Source organism: Corylus avellana, chromosome ca4, assembly GCF_901000735.1.
Source record: "Corylus avellana chromosome ca4, CavTom2PMs-1.0".
NCBI classification, from domain to species: domain Eukaryota; kingdom Viridiplantae; phylum Streptophyta; class Magnoliopsida; order Fagales; family Betulaceae; genus Corylus; species Corylus avellana.
In genome coordinates this window covers 12,480,384-12,495,872 of record NC_081544.1, presented here as the reverse complement: position 1 = coordinate 12,495,872, position 15,489 = coordinate 12,480,384, and positions in this window count along the sequence as shown.

The following is a 15,489-nucleotide window of genomic DNA, read 5'->3' as shown; positions in this document are numbered from 1 at the left end:
TTTGTTAGGTAACCATATGAGGTTTTTGACTAGTCATATTTTTCAAATTGACCATATGCTAGTTGAACTTAGGGCTTATAAATTCATGCTTTCTCTTTTGTGATCAGCACCACAAGTTTAAGGACACTTTCTTATAGAGAAAAATAAACAAAATAGTGAAACAAATAAAATCAAAAAATTATTACCTCAAAAAAAAAAAATCAAAAAATCATATTCCAAAAGAAATTTATTTCACTGTGTCAAACTTGTGCAAATTATTTTACAAAGAGAACTGTATAGGATGAGAGTGACTAGGCCCTAGTAAGATAAGATTTGACTTTTGATTTGATATACTTGTCAAAACCTCATGGTGGTGAAACTTTCTCCTCATTTTGTAAGTTGACCATTTTTCTCTTTAAATGGCTTACACACACACACCACACAAGCATGGGTTAAATGGAACATTGTGTCTTTTGCTTGGGTTAAGCAATATGAGTTCCTTACCATTTCTAGTCTAATGTATATTTTGCATATTTTGAGCATGTTTGGGATATTCATTGTTGAAATACATGAGTCGTTGATGTGTGTATCATGTGTATTCATTTGACTTTTAAGGGGGAGAAACATGTTTTTGTTTTTTTGCTTCTTGTTGATTATTGAGTCATATGATGAGAAGGAGTTTTTACTGATGTTTCTTCATGATCTTGCATTACTTCATGCATGTTCTGTTATCTATGATCATGAGTTTTATTTTTGTATTCCTGTTCCACATATGCCTTGATGTATTTTGTGAAGTTTTTCAGGAAACATGAAGACCTTTTGTCATTCTGTGACAAAAAGGGGGAGTAAATATGGGGAGATGATGGGATTGGCTTGGCATTTTGGTTTTGTCACCGAATTGCCAAAAGGGGAGTTTGTTAGTTCTTGTGTTGGCTTAATTCAGTTCCAAAATGCAGAGGCTACTGTTGACAGGCTCAAACACTGATATAGAATGCTCAGAATCCAACCCCCACCGTTCATAATGTAGATTCATGTGTCATGAACGTGCCTGCAAAATTTTAGCTTAGTCGGACCACAAATGCCCATCGATCGGAGCTGTTGATCAAGAATGAACAACATTTCAAAAATGCTGTTTTTCCCCACTGCAGGCCATGTCCGGACATCGTGATAGGCTGCTTGGACAGGCTTTCCAGAAACTCTATTTTTGCTCCGCAAGGCCCTGTCCGGATAGCCCATTAACCTATCCAGACGCCCCGTACCTATTATGCCCAAAAACGTTTTTTTTAGTTGGCCCAGGTCTAGGGTTTGATGTACTGTATATATACATCATCATAGAAGAGAGAGGCATGAATTTTCACCCCAGAGAGTTTGTCGAAGGCTGTGCTAAGAGAGATCATACGTGGTGAGCATTAAATTGAATTTCTTAAAGTTTTAGTTATTCCTTTGATAAATCTATAGTTGAGAAGTCTATTGGAAGGGTCCGGTAAAGGAGAATCACGTTGAAGAAGATTGTGAGCAAGGAGACGAGTTGTAGGCTTGTACATCAAGCCAATGTCTTGCAAAGGGTTGTAAGTGTTCCTAGTGTCTGTAATCTTTAGATAATCTTTTGATAGTGATTTCCTGGGTTTGGCTGCTCCGGAGAGGTTTTACTTTTAGACCGGTTTTTAAAAGGTTTCCTCTTCGTAACCAAAATATGTATGTCTGTCTCTTTATTGCTTTATATATTTTGAGTGATTGAATTGTTTATTGTTGTCAAATTACCCACCTAATTTAAAAGGCAAATAACTGGATGTTTTACCCGCAAGTGCAAGAGGTCAACATAGTAGTATAGTGTTCAAATACGGGGTCATTCCCACGAGGACTGTTGAATCTTCTCTAAAATAAATTCCCAAAATGAAATAAAACAAAAGATTGGATTTAAATTGATAATGATAAAAAAGGTAAGGCTTTGATATCCACCACAAACTATATTTAGTTAATATATCAGTATGCCAATGTTTTGATCAAGTTACGTCTATCTAATGTTTGTTAACCTAAGGGCATGGGTGTATACTCCTTAAGCTATAGATTTTCCTAAGCAACGAGTTAGGCATGGGTGTATACTCTAACTCTTTTTTTTCCTAAAGGATTTAGCGTGGTATATACTAAGTTGCTCTTTAAAAAAGCATATGTTCTATGGAAATCGACAAACACATGAAGCCTAGAGCATGGGTGTATACTCCCTATTCCCCATGTTGATTAACCCAAGAACCCGGTGTGGATTACTTTTGTTACTTATGTTAAACCCAGGACTCGGTCATCCAAATTGATTTAACTAACTAGTCCATACCACATGCACATGTTGATCAGGCACACACATATGAGAAATTCATGAAACTAGGTATTAATCAAGTTAGATATCATAACAAGATCATCACAATGGCGCCAATATTGAATATTAACAAAACATAACTAGGGCTTCAATCTAGCCCTACTAATTAAAGTAGCTACACATAGAGTTGATGTTAAACATCTTTATAAAATAAAAGAAAAGAAAAAAGGAAAAGAATAATCCTGAAACTTGAACTTGAAGAGCTCCAATTCTTCTCCTTACCAAGCTCCTTTTTTTTTTACTCTAGAGGCTTTAGGGTCTATTTATAGGCTTTAGAAGTCCTTGACAAACTAGTAAACCTAAGAATTTCATAGGGTTTCAAAACCTTTTACAAGTGGGAGTTGGAAAACCCTAATATGAAAATATTAGCATCATTGCCGCAGTTTGATGTGTCTCCTGCACATGAGTGCGATCGATCGCAACCCGTGTGCGCTCGATCGCAGGTCTGCAATCGAGCCTCTTCTGTTGTGGGCTCGATCGCTCAATGGCCTGATTTGTGCTTTGTCTTCTCTGGTACTGTGCTCGATCGCAGTGTCAGGGGCTCCCATTTTTCCCATCTTCTCTCTTTGAGCTCAAATCTTCCAGATTTACTTCATTTTCTTCCAAAAGCCTACAAAAGTGTGGAAAACACAAAAATGAATTAAAATGACCTAATTAACTAAAACCAAAAGATTAAAACATGTAAGTTAAAGGTTGAAAATATGAATATTTTAGCACTTAACACACTCCCAAACTTACATATTGCTAGTCCCTTAGCAATACAAAACTAAAAATTAAATGGAAAAATGAAAACAAAAAAGATAAATCCATGTTTCATGGGATGTACGATTGCATTTAGCATATGCAATAACCTTTTAAACCTCTAGGAATTCCCTAGAGGACGAGTGAAGTCTCGTGAGGGTTTTCCATAAATGTTACCCACAAACATCATGCGCAGTTCATGTTATCCTAGAAATTAAAGTATCACTTCAAGATTATGATTTTCATTCATAAGCAAGCTTAAAATGATAAACTCCATCTTCACAATGAATTGGAATCTCAAAGTGTAATTACTTACAAATGACATATTAAATCATCACAAGTTTGAAATTTGTGTACAGTGAATTAGTACAAAATTATGAGGCTTCCAAATCTTTCCAACATGTAATGTCTCCATCTTTCAAAATTCATTGAAATTCCTATTAGAATGAACAACCATGGCATATTTCTTTTTCTCCTTTTTTTTTTTTTGGTCAGGTTGTGCAAAGCTTGGTTCCTTTAAGCTTTCTAATTGACCCTTGTAGCAAGTGTTAAGTCAATGACTCCCAAACCAGATGGTTTTAGGGCATTAGGTGTAGAGACACCCTTAAGGACCTACCAACTCGAGTCAAAAAGGCTACAAAACTAAACTAACCATGACATTGATCAAATCAACATTTCTCACCTTTTGATGTGAACACTCAATGCTTTGAGGCAAGAGGTCCAGTTACTCAGTGAAAAGCCATCAATGATCATTTATTTCATTCATTCATTCATTTTTTTTTTTTTTAATATATATGCTACAGTGTCATCTAATAAGTCATCCAATTTCATCCAAGATGCAGAAACACACATATCAGACCTCATATCATACCTCACAAATTATGTGCTAATGTGCTTGTGCGATCAGATCAAACATGTGATTTTTCAACTGTCCTCGACAAATAACCAAACTAACAAATTCACTCATCAGATCATGTGGTAAGATGTGTTTGAGAATTTATTTTTTCCCAGAAATTTGCTTTCTCATCCCATTATGCCTAAATCCTTTAGTAATGAGTTAAACCCTAATTTATGTGACCCTAAGTTGTGTGGCCCTAATTTGTGTGATTATGCAGAATGAAACAAATCGTGGTTGCAATTTTTTTAAATGGGTTGAACCAGAAATTTGTGTGCAGTGATCAAGTGATGTTGATGTTGTTGGCGTGGCAGCACGATTTGAAGTCCGAAAGGGCAATGGAAGTCTTCAAATGCAAGATTGAACTTGCGTACAAGTCAAAAATTGAAGTTGATGCTGCTAATTTTGCACTTAAACTTGAAAGGGTTGAGAATAAGTATCGTTCGATGCAGTTGAAGTTTCAAGTTGCACTTGCATGTTGTTGGTGTCTTGTTGTTGTATTGTTGTGTTTCCCTTTTTGTAATGGACTTGCATCAAGACTGATGTTAAGCAAGTGAAAAAGACATTTTGTTGTCTTTATTTGTATCAAACTTGTATCAATTGACCATATCAATAGGTTTTTTGTACCCAACTATTGTGTAATATTTTGTATGGTTTGTATGAATTTTCTTGGTACAATTTTACAAGAATCCAAATGGATTTGTTCACTAAATTTATGGTCTTGTAACCGCAATTTCTCTTCTTGCTTGATGATGTGTTACCTTTAGCTTGGGAAATAGAACATTGGCCAAATGTTGTTAATTTAATTCAATTGAATTCAATTTAAATCCAAAAGTTACATCATCCACATGTACTCAATTTAACCTAATTAATACCATAAGAACACTAAATGTATAAGCACTTCTAAACTAATCCAACTATCAAAATCATAGGAAACACTATATATAGATAGTCACAACTACTTAAGAAATTATATAGATAATCCAAATCCAAAAGTATTCAATTTATCTAAATGTTGCCAAAAATACATGACCATCACCTACAATTTATCCATTACAATGTTTACACAATACCCCAAATAGTTACAAGCTGTAAGTGGTCAAACACAAAATAAAGTTGATTCCAAACAGCTACATGACAACCATCTAGAATTCATCCATTACATTGTTTACAAAAATAGCACAAACAGTTACAAGCAGTAAGTGGTCAAACACAAAATAAAGTTAACACCAAACAGTTATAAGTAGTTAGAGGTCAACCATTACAATGTTTACAAAATACCTCAAACAGCTATGAGTTCTAATAAAGTTTAGGGTTTACAATGTATACAGACCACCCCAAACACAAAAAAGTTAGACAAACACACATTCACACAAAACATTCATGGTTCTTGCATTTTCTTCTTCCCTTTGTCCTTTCTTTGAACATGTTCATCAAAACCTGGTGGATGGTTAGTAGCTGTCCCTTGGCCCTTTTGTATGTCGAAATCATGTGGGCCTATTCTAAATGTCATACCGCCAACTCTGGGAGGACCCCAAGAGCATAATGGTCCACCACAAGGAATTGGTGGTGGCCCAGCAGGGCTGCTAGTAGATCAACAACAAGCTTATGGCAGGTTTTCTTCCACTTCTAACATATTCCCTCAACCTACCACCTGCCCTCGTCCTTGTTGCCAATCCTAAGGTTCTTTCATTTTTGTTCTCGAAAATGGTAGATGCTTGTAAGTTAGGTATACAATTAGGCCCCTATATTTTTTTCTCCCTCTTAATTACATGGATATGAAGAATTACTCACATTTTGTTTGTAGGTATAAGGTGTTGCTGTTGCAGCAGGTGCATTTCCTGCAGAATGTGCTGCAGAAGTTACAACTCCCACAGGCTGTGATGTAATCTCTGAACATGGCCTAAATGCAGCCTATGCTGGAGGATGGGATGCAGGATGTGAGACATGAGGTGATGCAATCTCTGAGGTTGGCCTAAATGCAGGTTGTGAGACATGTTGTGATGCCAGCTGTGAAGGTGTTTGAGTAGTGGTTGTTGAACAACCACCAGATTGTGATTCCCCTGCCCTTTTTGAACCTGATGGTGTGTTCACTCTTCCCCTTTTCCTGCCGGTAATTGAAGTGGCAGTTGAAGATCCATCCAACTACAAACACAGAAAAAATGAACAAATAAATAAATAATGAAATATGTAAACCAATTTAGTAAATTAAACAGTAAGCAGCAATTGTCAAATAACCTGAGTGGATACCATGTCCAAATTCTAGTCAATTGATGCATTATCTCTGTAGTATTTTCTAACACGTGACCTTTTTTCATCTTGTCTCTGCCTAGCAACACATGACCTCTTGTTGTGGCCAAACTTCATGCAGTACCCACATTGATTCTTGTTATCCCCCTTCCTCATTGCATTAGGATTTCTTGGTTCATCAATAGCCCTTTCTCTTACTTTCTTAGGTCTACTAGGAGCTGCCCTCGCCTTGGGTGGCTCAATCTTTGGTTGGTTGCTTCTAGGCCATTGCTCTTCCCTTAGCACAGGGTAGACAACGTAGTCATAAGCCTTGAAGTACTTTTCCTTACCATAGTACTCACTCAAATATTTAGTTAGTTCCCCACCTTGGTGTAAAATGGCAGAAATTGTATGAGCACATGGGATACCAGTCACATCCCATTTCTTGTAGCCACAAGTACTAGCTTCCATATCTACAACGAATTTTCTCCTAAGGCACTCAACCTCAAACATACCTTGATCGGCATATGTACACCAATAGTTATTGGCTTCACCCTCTTCTTTTTCTAGCTTCTTCCTAATCTTTGGCCCTAAGGTAGTTTAATATTATACCCCAAACAATTCCAACCACAAAAAATGAATACAATTTCAGCAAAGTAAAAACAACCCAACCCACATTTTCAGCAAAGTAAAAAAACAACACAACCTTATCTGATGGCCAAAAAACTGGACCCAATCAAAGCATATATTTTATCCTAATTCATTTAATCACAGTGAGAAAGTTATAAATATACCAATGAGCAGACATTTTCAATAACTTTTTTATGTCTTCATCAATCATACCCCAAACAATTCCAATCACAAAAAATGAATACAATTTTAGTAAAGTAAAAATTTCAGCAACGTAAAAACAATCCAACCCACATCCTAAACCCTAAAGTAAAAAAGCAACACAACCCTAACTGATGGCCAATAACTGGAATCAATCAAAGCATATATTTTATCCTAATTCATATAATCACAGTGAGAAAGTTATAAATATACACCAAATTTTAGACATTTGCAATAAACTTTTTTATGTCTTCATCAATCATTGTTGTAAAAAGAAGCAAAGTAAAAATTTCAACAAAGTAAAAACAGCCCAACCCACAATTTCAGCAAAGTAAAAACAACCAAACCCACAATTTCAACAAAGTAAAAACAACCCAACCCACATTTTCAGTAAAGAAAAAAAACAACACAACCCTAACTGATTGTAATACCCCAAAATTTACACTTAGAATAAAGGTGATCTTAATATCAAGGATAAGGAGAATTTGCAATTTTATTAAGATTTATATGGAGTTAGGTAAATAGACTTAATGTGTAAGATGATGGAAAATTGCTAGTTATAATTTTAGTGGGTTATTGAAAGAAAAGTCACATTGTTTTGGATGCCAAAACTTCCATGAGTGACCTTAAATAAAACTGTTTTAAGACCTTATATAATGATGACAAAGGAAGATTTTAAAAGTGGTTTGATGATTTTTGGACGCTTGTAGAAGGAGTTATGATTTTTAGAAGATGCAAGTGTCAAAACAGGAATTTCAGTCAAACAGAGGCACAGGCTTTCGAGGGACTTTTGAGGTACAAAAACGTTATGGGTTGCTATGATTTTTGGATATGTTGTGGGAATATGAATGAGGAAAATTTCAAGTCAAATTTTGTGTCATTTGGAGTTAAATTGAAAAAGTTATGATTTTTCCAAGTTTGATAGGTCAAGCTGCGGAGTAGTTGAAGTATCTACGATTTGGGAAATTAATTGGATGGGTTAATGATGCCTGTAAGCCACGATTTTTTAGTATTTGGTAGTCAAAAGGTTTAGGTTCATTGAGGATTAATTGTAAATTTTTATGACCACGTTCTAATGTAAATGCATGAAGATTTTAAAGCTTGACAAGTCACCAAGCTCAAGATGACACATGGCATTGTATGAGAAGTTGCTTGGGGACCAAGGTTAAGTTGCTTGGTTGACACCTAAACTTACAGATGGCATACAGCATGCTCCCACTGCTTTCTCGGTGAACACCTGGGCAGCTAATGTGTCAAGCTTACTTGACACTTGTTCTGGTTCAGCAGGTGGCTAGAGTGCAAGTAGGACAAATGTCCCACATACAGCCAGCTCTTACATCTTATAAAGGGGAGCAATTTTCCCCATTTGCTCACAGCTCAAGTGAGCGTGAGATGAGGGAGAGAACCGGAAGAAGAGAAGAAAGAAAGAGGCAAAAAAAAAAAAAAAAAAGAAAGGAAAGAGAGGAGAAAAGAAAGAGAGAAGGGAAAAGAGAAGAAAAGAAAGAAAAGAGAGAAGAAGAAAAGAAAGAAGAGAAAGAAAGAGGAGGATGAAGAATAAAAAAATAAAAATAAAAAAATGAGAATTCTCCAAGGTAATATTTTCATACCTTTTATGGTATTTTTAGTATGTAGCTAAATTCATAATATTAAGTTGATGCTTACTAGGTTTAGATGCTAATACGTCTTATGATAATTAGAGTGATTGTTGTAAATGTTTCTAAGCTTTTGATATTGGGAGTAAGTTGCTAAATTAAATGGCTTAGGAGGAGAATAATAGTATGGCTAGATAAACTTCTTGATGATTCTATAGTAATAAGAATATTATAACCTTAGTGTTTTAGTGCAAAGCAATGAATTGGAATAAGGCCTTAGTTGAGTTGATTATTAGAATTTTATGGGAAGCATATAAATCAAGCATGGGAGGATTTGATGTCACTATAATGTTTTTGGTTAAGGATAGACGATGATGGGATAGAGATTAGAGTTAAGATCCTTAGCAACTAAAGTGATGCATGATTGAGACTTGAAAATGAATTGATGACTAAATTACTTTTTACCTCCGTTGTAGGAATTGTGAGTTGGATGTGGATTCAATATAAGGGCATGCAATGCCAGGTAAGGGGACACAACACCAAAAACCCCAACAAATTTTATTATAAATCTTTTGGAAAAATGTTGGGGATTTTATAAAGAATACACTTACATGATTTTCTATTGCACTTCCTTTCATATTTTTAATGCAAAGTTTTATTCAATCATATGCCATGGTTTAAGAATTTTATGTATTACAATTATCTAATTTTTTTTATGAGTTATGCATGATAGTGATTATGAATGAAAAGAGCTCTCAAAGTTTATGACATAGCATACAGTTACAGATAAGTTTACAGATCATATGAAATGTTATATGTGCATTCATGGCACAGTATACAGTTACAGATGAGTTTACAGATCATATGAAATATTATATGTGCTTTCATGGTTATAAATGTTTAACCCGAGACACAATTATAGTGACGATTGGTACCGCATAGGGTAGCATGGCAGGCACACCAAAGGACGGTTACAAGAAGGTATGTGCTACCGGCTAGATGGCCTTCACCTAGGGAAGTTCCCAACCAGGTAGCTCTCCCCTGTGACAATAGGATAAGCATATAGGTCTTTCGGGATAAGCCAACGTGCGCCGCTCACGGTAAATTTGTGGTGTCGGGTCAAAGGGTAAAACATAATTTGAGAAAGGAAAGTAAAAAAAAAAAAAAAAATGGTGCTTACTCATTTTGCAACTATCATGCTTATTTTGTTAATTATGTTACTCTGCATAAATTGTTATTGTGCATGACGGAGATTTTGACATAAAAACCTGCATAGCATGTTTTATAGCATCTTGGTGTTGTGGCTACTTACTGAGTTGTCGAACTCACCCCTTCTCCCTATACATCTTTTTCAGATTGCTCTATATATCGTAGTACTAAAGACATGGGTACCGGTGGGCCTCTTAGTTGTTAAAGATCCTATCGCTGCTTTGCAGGAGCAGTAGCAGTAGAAGTGTCTGAGACTCCATTCTATAGACTAGACAGCTTTGGTTAAGCATAGATGGTGTAACTTTATTGCTTATGAGATTATTGAATACTAGCACATTATGTGTTTGTGATTTTATAATGAGAGATTATAGTATCCTGTGACGTTACATTTTTGTGGTGATCTTATATTAGGAGAAATATATATATTTTTTTAATAAGTATATGTTATAATTGCTCCCAATCGCTCTACCTCTAGAACTTGGGGTGTTTCACTGATGGCCAACAACTGGACCCAATTAAAGCATATATTTTATCTTAATTCATATTACAAACACAACTTTTTATAAAATTGTCCCTTTTAGAAAATTCTTCATCTTATCCCTGTACTCATAGCAGCCACAAACAAACCACAAGGTTTAAGTAGTAATTTCAAAATCAAATCTAAATACTACATTCTGCTACAAATTATGCAGTGTGGTCCCATTTTTTCCTATACCCAAAGGACTACATTACCCCTAAACCAAAAACAACTTCACAACAAGTGAACCTTTTTGCCAAAACACTAAGCACAGTTGTCCCTTTTAAGGTCAGCAACAAAAAATGAACTGCACAATAACAGGTAATGGAATGGACCACTTGACCACTTTATTCAATGTATAAAACTTATAATGCTACTCACATGTCTAACACAAATCGAACCTAGGGGACCACATCTAGATCAGACAAAAGAACAACAACTTTCAAATAAACCAACAATCTTAAACCATAAACATATGACAACTTTTAACGCATTATCTGACAAACCCTAAACAAATTTCAAAAATGACGACAATATGACCCACTTCAAATAAATAATACCCTAAACTAAAAACTCCACAAAATCCCTTCCAAAGGCGTTATATGCAAAACCCCCCAAACATCCGATACAAATTGTTGGTCAAACATGATGAGTGCCAAATATTACATATTTGGACCCCTTAATTTGCATTTACTAAGCCTTTAGCTTTATTATTTTCTGATGTTTTGGTGTTTTAGTAATTTGCAGGCTGTTAAGAGAAAGATACGGCTTTAAGGTGATAGTTGCAACTCATTCTGGGGCGTAAGACACTTCATGGAGCATTGGTAGCAAATTGGGATCAAGCCATGATTCGCACTCGACGAGTCCCACTAAAAAGGCCATATCTTGAGTTGTATAGCTCGAATTGAGGTAATCTTGGTGTCATTGGAAAGCTAACTCAAAGATCTACAAATTCATATTTCACAAGAGTAGGCAAATTCTGACTGGAAGTGCGAATCAACATTCATGTTGCACGAGTGCGATCGAGCGCACCTAGAGTGCGATCGAGGGCACTCGGCCGACCTGGCAGTGCTAAAACCCTAAAATTAGCTTATAAATATGATTGCTTTCATTGTAAACGTACGAAGACGCGCTGGGGGCGCCGTTCTTGGTCGTTTTTCGTGTTTTCTGGGTTTTTGTAGCTTGGAACTCAAATTCTTTTGTAAATTTTTAATTTTAATGAAGTAATTTAGTTTCTTTATGATTTCTTTTGTCATGCGAGACTAAATCTTCAACTAAGGTTGAAGATGAAGCCTCATTATTGATAAACATACATGTTCTTGTCGTTTTATATATACAATTAGACTATTTTATGAAAGTGTTGTTCAAAAGCCAATTCAACAGTTTGATTAAGTTTAATTGATTAAATGTTGGTTTTATACTCATGCTTAATTTAATATTCGTTGTGTTTCGTCTGGGGGTACATCGAATTATTGGATTGAGACTAATATCCATTGTGATCTATGGATACAGTGGATGATTTGATCTCAATTAAATATTCGTTGTGATTCTTTTAACGGATGGATTCAGCGAATGATTTAATTTGCATGTTTACAACTTTTGAACAATGTATTTGGATTGACTATTGTATGCATAAAATGCAAGACATGTTGTTTGATTTGACGAGGGGGATTCGGAAACCTTAGTAATTTGCCATTACTTATTTTTAAATTGTTTAGTTTAGTTTATGATTTTGCACGACACAATTACAAAAATCGGAACTAGGTTAAAATAGGATTAGTTTAGATAAGAATTAGCTTTCACGACACGACTCCCTGTGGATTCGACCTCGCACTTGCACACACACTTTACTGCACACGACTCGTGCGCTTGCGAGTACAATTAAATTTGTACATCAAAACACAAATCTCAGAAAATTTCTAATACAAACTCTAAATGTATATTTTAGGGATAATGAAACTTACTTGATCATCGTGAATCCCAACTGATTTAGATGAGATTTCTGACTAAACCGTTGCAAATCGATACCCAAACTTCAACTAGAAGGGTTCACCGACGACGAAGATGATGGTTCACACGAGCAATCCCTTCTAGAAGCGTTTGGCAATTTCAGCTGGATAATTTGGAAGACGTTTGTCTAATTTTTCCCCTTTTCAAATGAGGGTAGTTTGGGTATTTCGGTTAGTAAGAATGAGGGCAAAATGGGTAAATCAACGGTAAAAAACCACGTGAAAATCATGTGAGGGCACTTCCGTTAGGGTTTGACGATTCAGATGGACGGAAGGGTCTTACATGAGAGCAAACCAAAGGCCAGGGGCCTAAGTGAGAGTTTTGGAAGTTCAAGGAGTGTTTGTCAAATTGGCTGGAAGTTCGGGAGAGCTTACTGAAGTTTCCCCAAAGAATAATTTCTTTAGATTTATTATGCAAAAATGAATATACATCCTACCATAATCCCTCTAAGATAAGCATAAATATCAGGCTCCAGATGTATACTAAAATATGAACAAAGTTAGCTGCTATACCGTATATATATATGCACGCTTACCAGCAAGATCACAGATGCTGCCCAACAACATCTTACAAAACACACTTTCGTGGGAATTAACAATCACAAATGGATTGAAGATGGTGCACTTATCTTGACTCATAGAATTCATAACTCTTAATAAATAAATTTGCAATAGAAAAATTTAAACAAAAAGAACAAATAATCCTTCTAGAGAGAAAGAGAATTATGTAAGCATGAATAAGAGATGCGTCTCCCAGGTGTATATACATATACTCTGTTGTCTAGAAATCAACCGTTATAACTCTTCATGAAAGGTCACTTCCTATCAAAAACATCCTTTTATGGATACCCTTTCAATTAAACCACCTATTTAGACCCACTTAATTTGGACTTTAAATATCGGGACTCTTTAACCCAAGCCCAAGTGTGTTCTTGACTCCTTGTCAAATGTGGTCCACATATGGCCCAATTAAATATTAGGCTCTAACATTCTCCCGCTTGGACCATATTTACAAGAAAAAATAATATTTTAAAAATAATATATATAAGGATAATAATAATAATAAAAAAACACTTTAACTTCGTAAATTTAAAATATAACCAAATGCACGCATTTGATCAAAACTATCCTAATATAATTTTGGGCCAAATTATCTATTTTAAAGTTTGTCAGACTTCTTCCAATATTTGAAGAACAAAATCATTTCTCTACTTCATTTTTTATGTTTTTATATTTCTCCTCACACTTTCTCTCTCCCTCAGCTTGAAGGTTTGTAACTTTGTGGGCTGCTTTTGAGAATAAAAAATGAATGAAGATAGAATAAAAATTATATTTAAATAGAATAGAGTAAAATTTAGAAAGTTTATTATTTGGTACTTTTGCATAGTTGCTAGTTAAACTAAAAAATAAAAAAATAAAAAATAAAAATAATAGAAAAGAAGTGAATTTTTTAGCCAGATTTAGTTAAATAATAAAGAGTTCATTGAAAATGCTCTAAGAGTGATAATAAGAAACCACACAGATGGATATACTTATGAATGGCATAAACCCTTCCATGATCAAATATCACCAAACTATAATAATCAAATATTTATGGGTGAAATCTTCTTTATGAATGGATTTGTCATAAAATCCATTCATTGGGCAAACTTTCTCCTATAAAATATGTTACCATACCATCAAGATATAATAACACAGAAAAATATACGAATGTAACATAACAACCGTCAAAAGATGTCTCAAAGTGTGCACAAATAGTACATCAATTAGTAGTATATCTTAATAGGTCCATATAACCTACATGATCTTTATACAATCTCAGGGATAAAGCCTAGCAAAAGGGTCTGCAACCATAAGTACAATACTGATGTACTCAATTGAAACCTTATGTTCATCACATTTCTCTTTTACAGACAAGATATTTTACTTCCATGCGCTTATTTCCATTAGATACCTTGCCAATATGTATTAAGGAAACATCTGCTGCATTATCAAAAAACATTTTTATGGGACTCGAAATAGAGTCCACAACTTTTAGTTCCAGGCTAAATATTAACAGACAATTCAAGATGAAAGTATTGGTGTATTGATGCTGTTGAAACAGCTTTGATATCATGTTGAAATAATGATGATGCAGAAATAATAGCGGAAGCAATATAAAAAATAAACACAAAGAACTTTACGGGTGGTTCGGTGTTAGGCACCTACGTCTACCACTAGGAATACCCCTAAGGGCTACATTGTGCTCATTAACTTTTTTTTTGTCTACAATATAAATATCTCTATTTATAGAATAATGCTTAAATACAAGTATAATAATCAAATCCCCTTAATTTGATTACAATCAGCCCATAAATAGAGAATATTCAATATCAACGTAATTATGGAATATATGAAAAATATATTATATTTTCCGTATATTCTAACATCCCTCCTCAAACTCAAGGTGGAATATTTTAGAACCTTGAGCTTAAAATCTGAAACAATGATGATGGTCGTGGCGGAGGCCGGAAACAAGCCGTAGATGGTTGCGACTGCTGGAGAAGATAGAGACTGGCGACGGCGGCAGGTAGCTGGTGAATGCAAATTCAAAAGGGCAGACAACGGGCCAAACTCCAAAAGAGGCCGACAATGGTCTAGGACTAACAATAAGCTAAACTTCAAAAGGAACCGACGATGGGCCAAAATCCAAAAGGGGCCGACAACGGGCCAGAGTTGACAATGAGCCAAAACTTCAAAAAGGCCGACTAGGGCCAAAACATAAAAATGGCTGACTTGAGCCAAAAATATAAAAGAAAAGGAGCCCACTTGGGTGGTTATCAGATCGGCGCACCGAACCTGACCGGCGCATGGCGTGTGTGGTGACACATGGAGAAGCGTGGCAAGTGGATGTAGCGGAACAATGAGATTGTTGGAGAGAACACCCGAAAAAGTCAATGACGTTAAAGGCCACAGGAAAGTGGCTCTGATACCATGTTGAAATAGCTTTTATACCATACTGAAATAATGATGATGCAGAAATAATAGCGGAAGCAATATAGAAAATAAACACAAAGAACTTTACGGGTGGTTCGGTGTTAGACACCTACGTCCACCACTAGGAATACTCCTAAGGG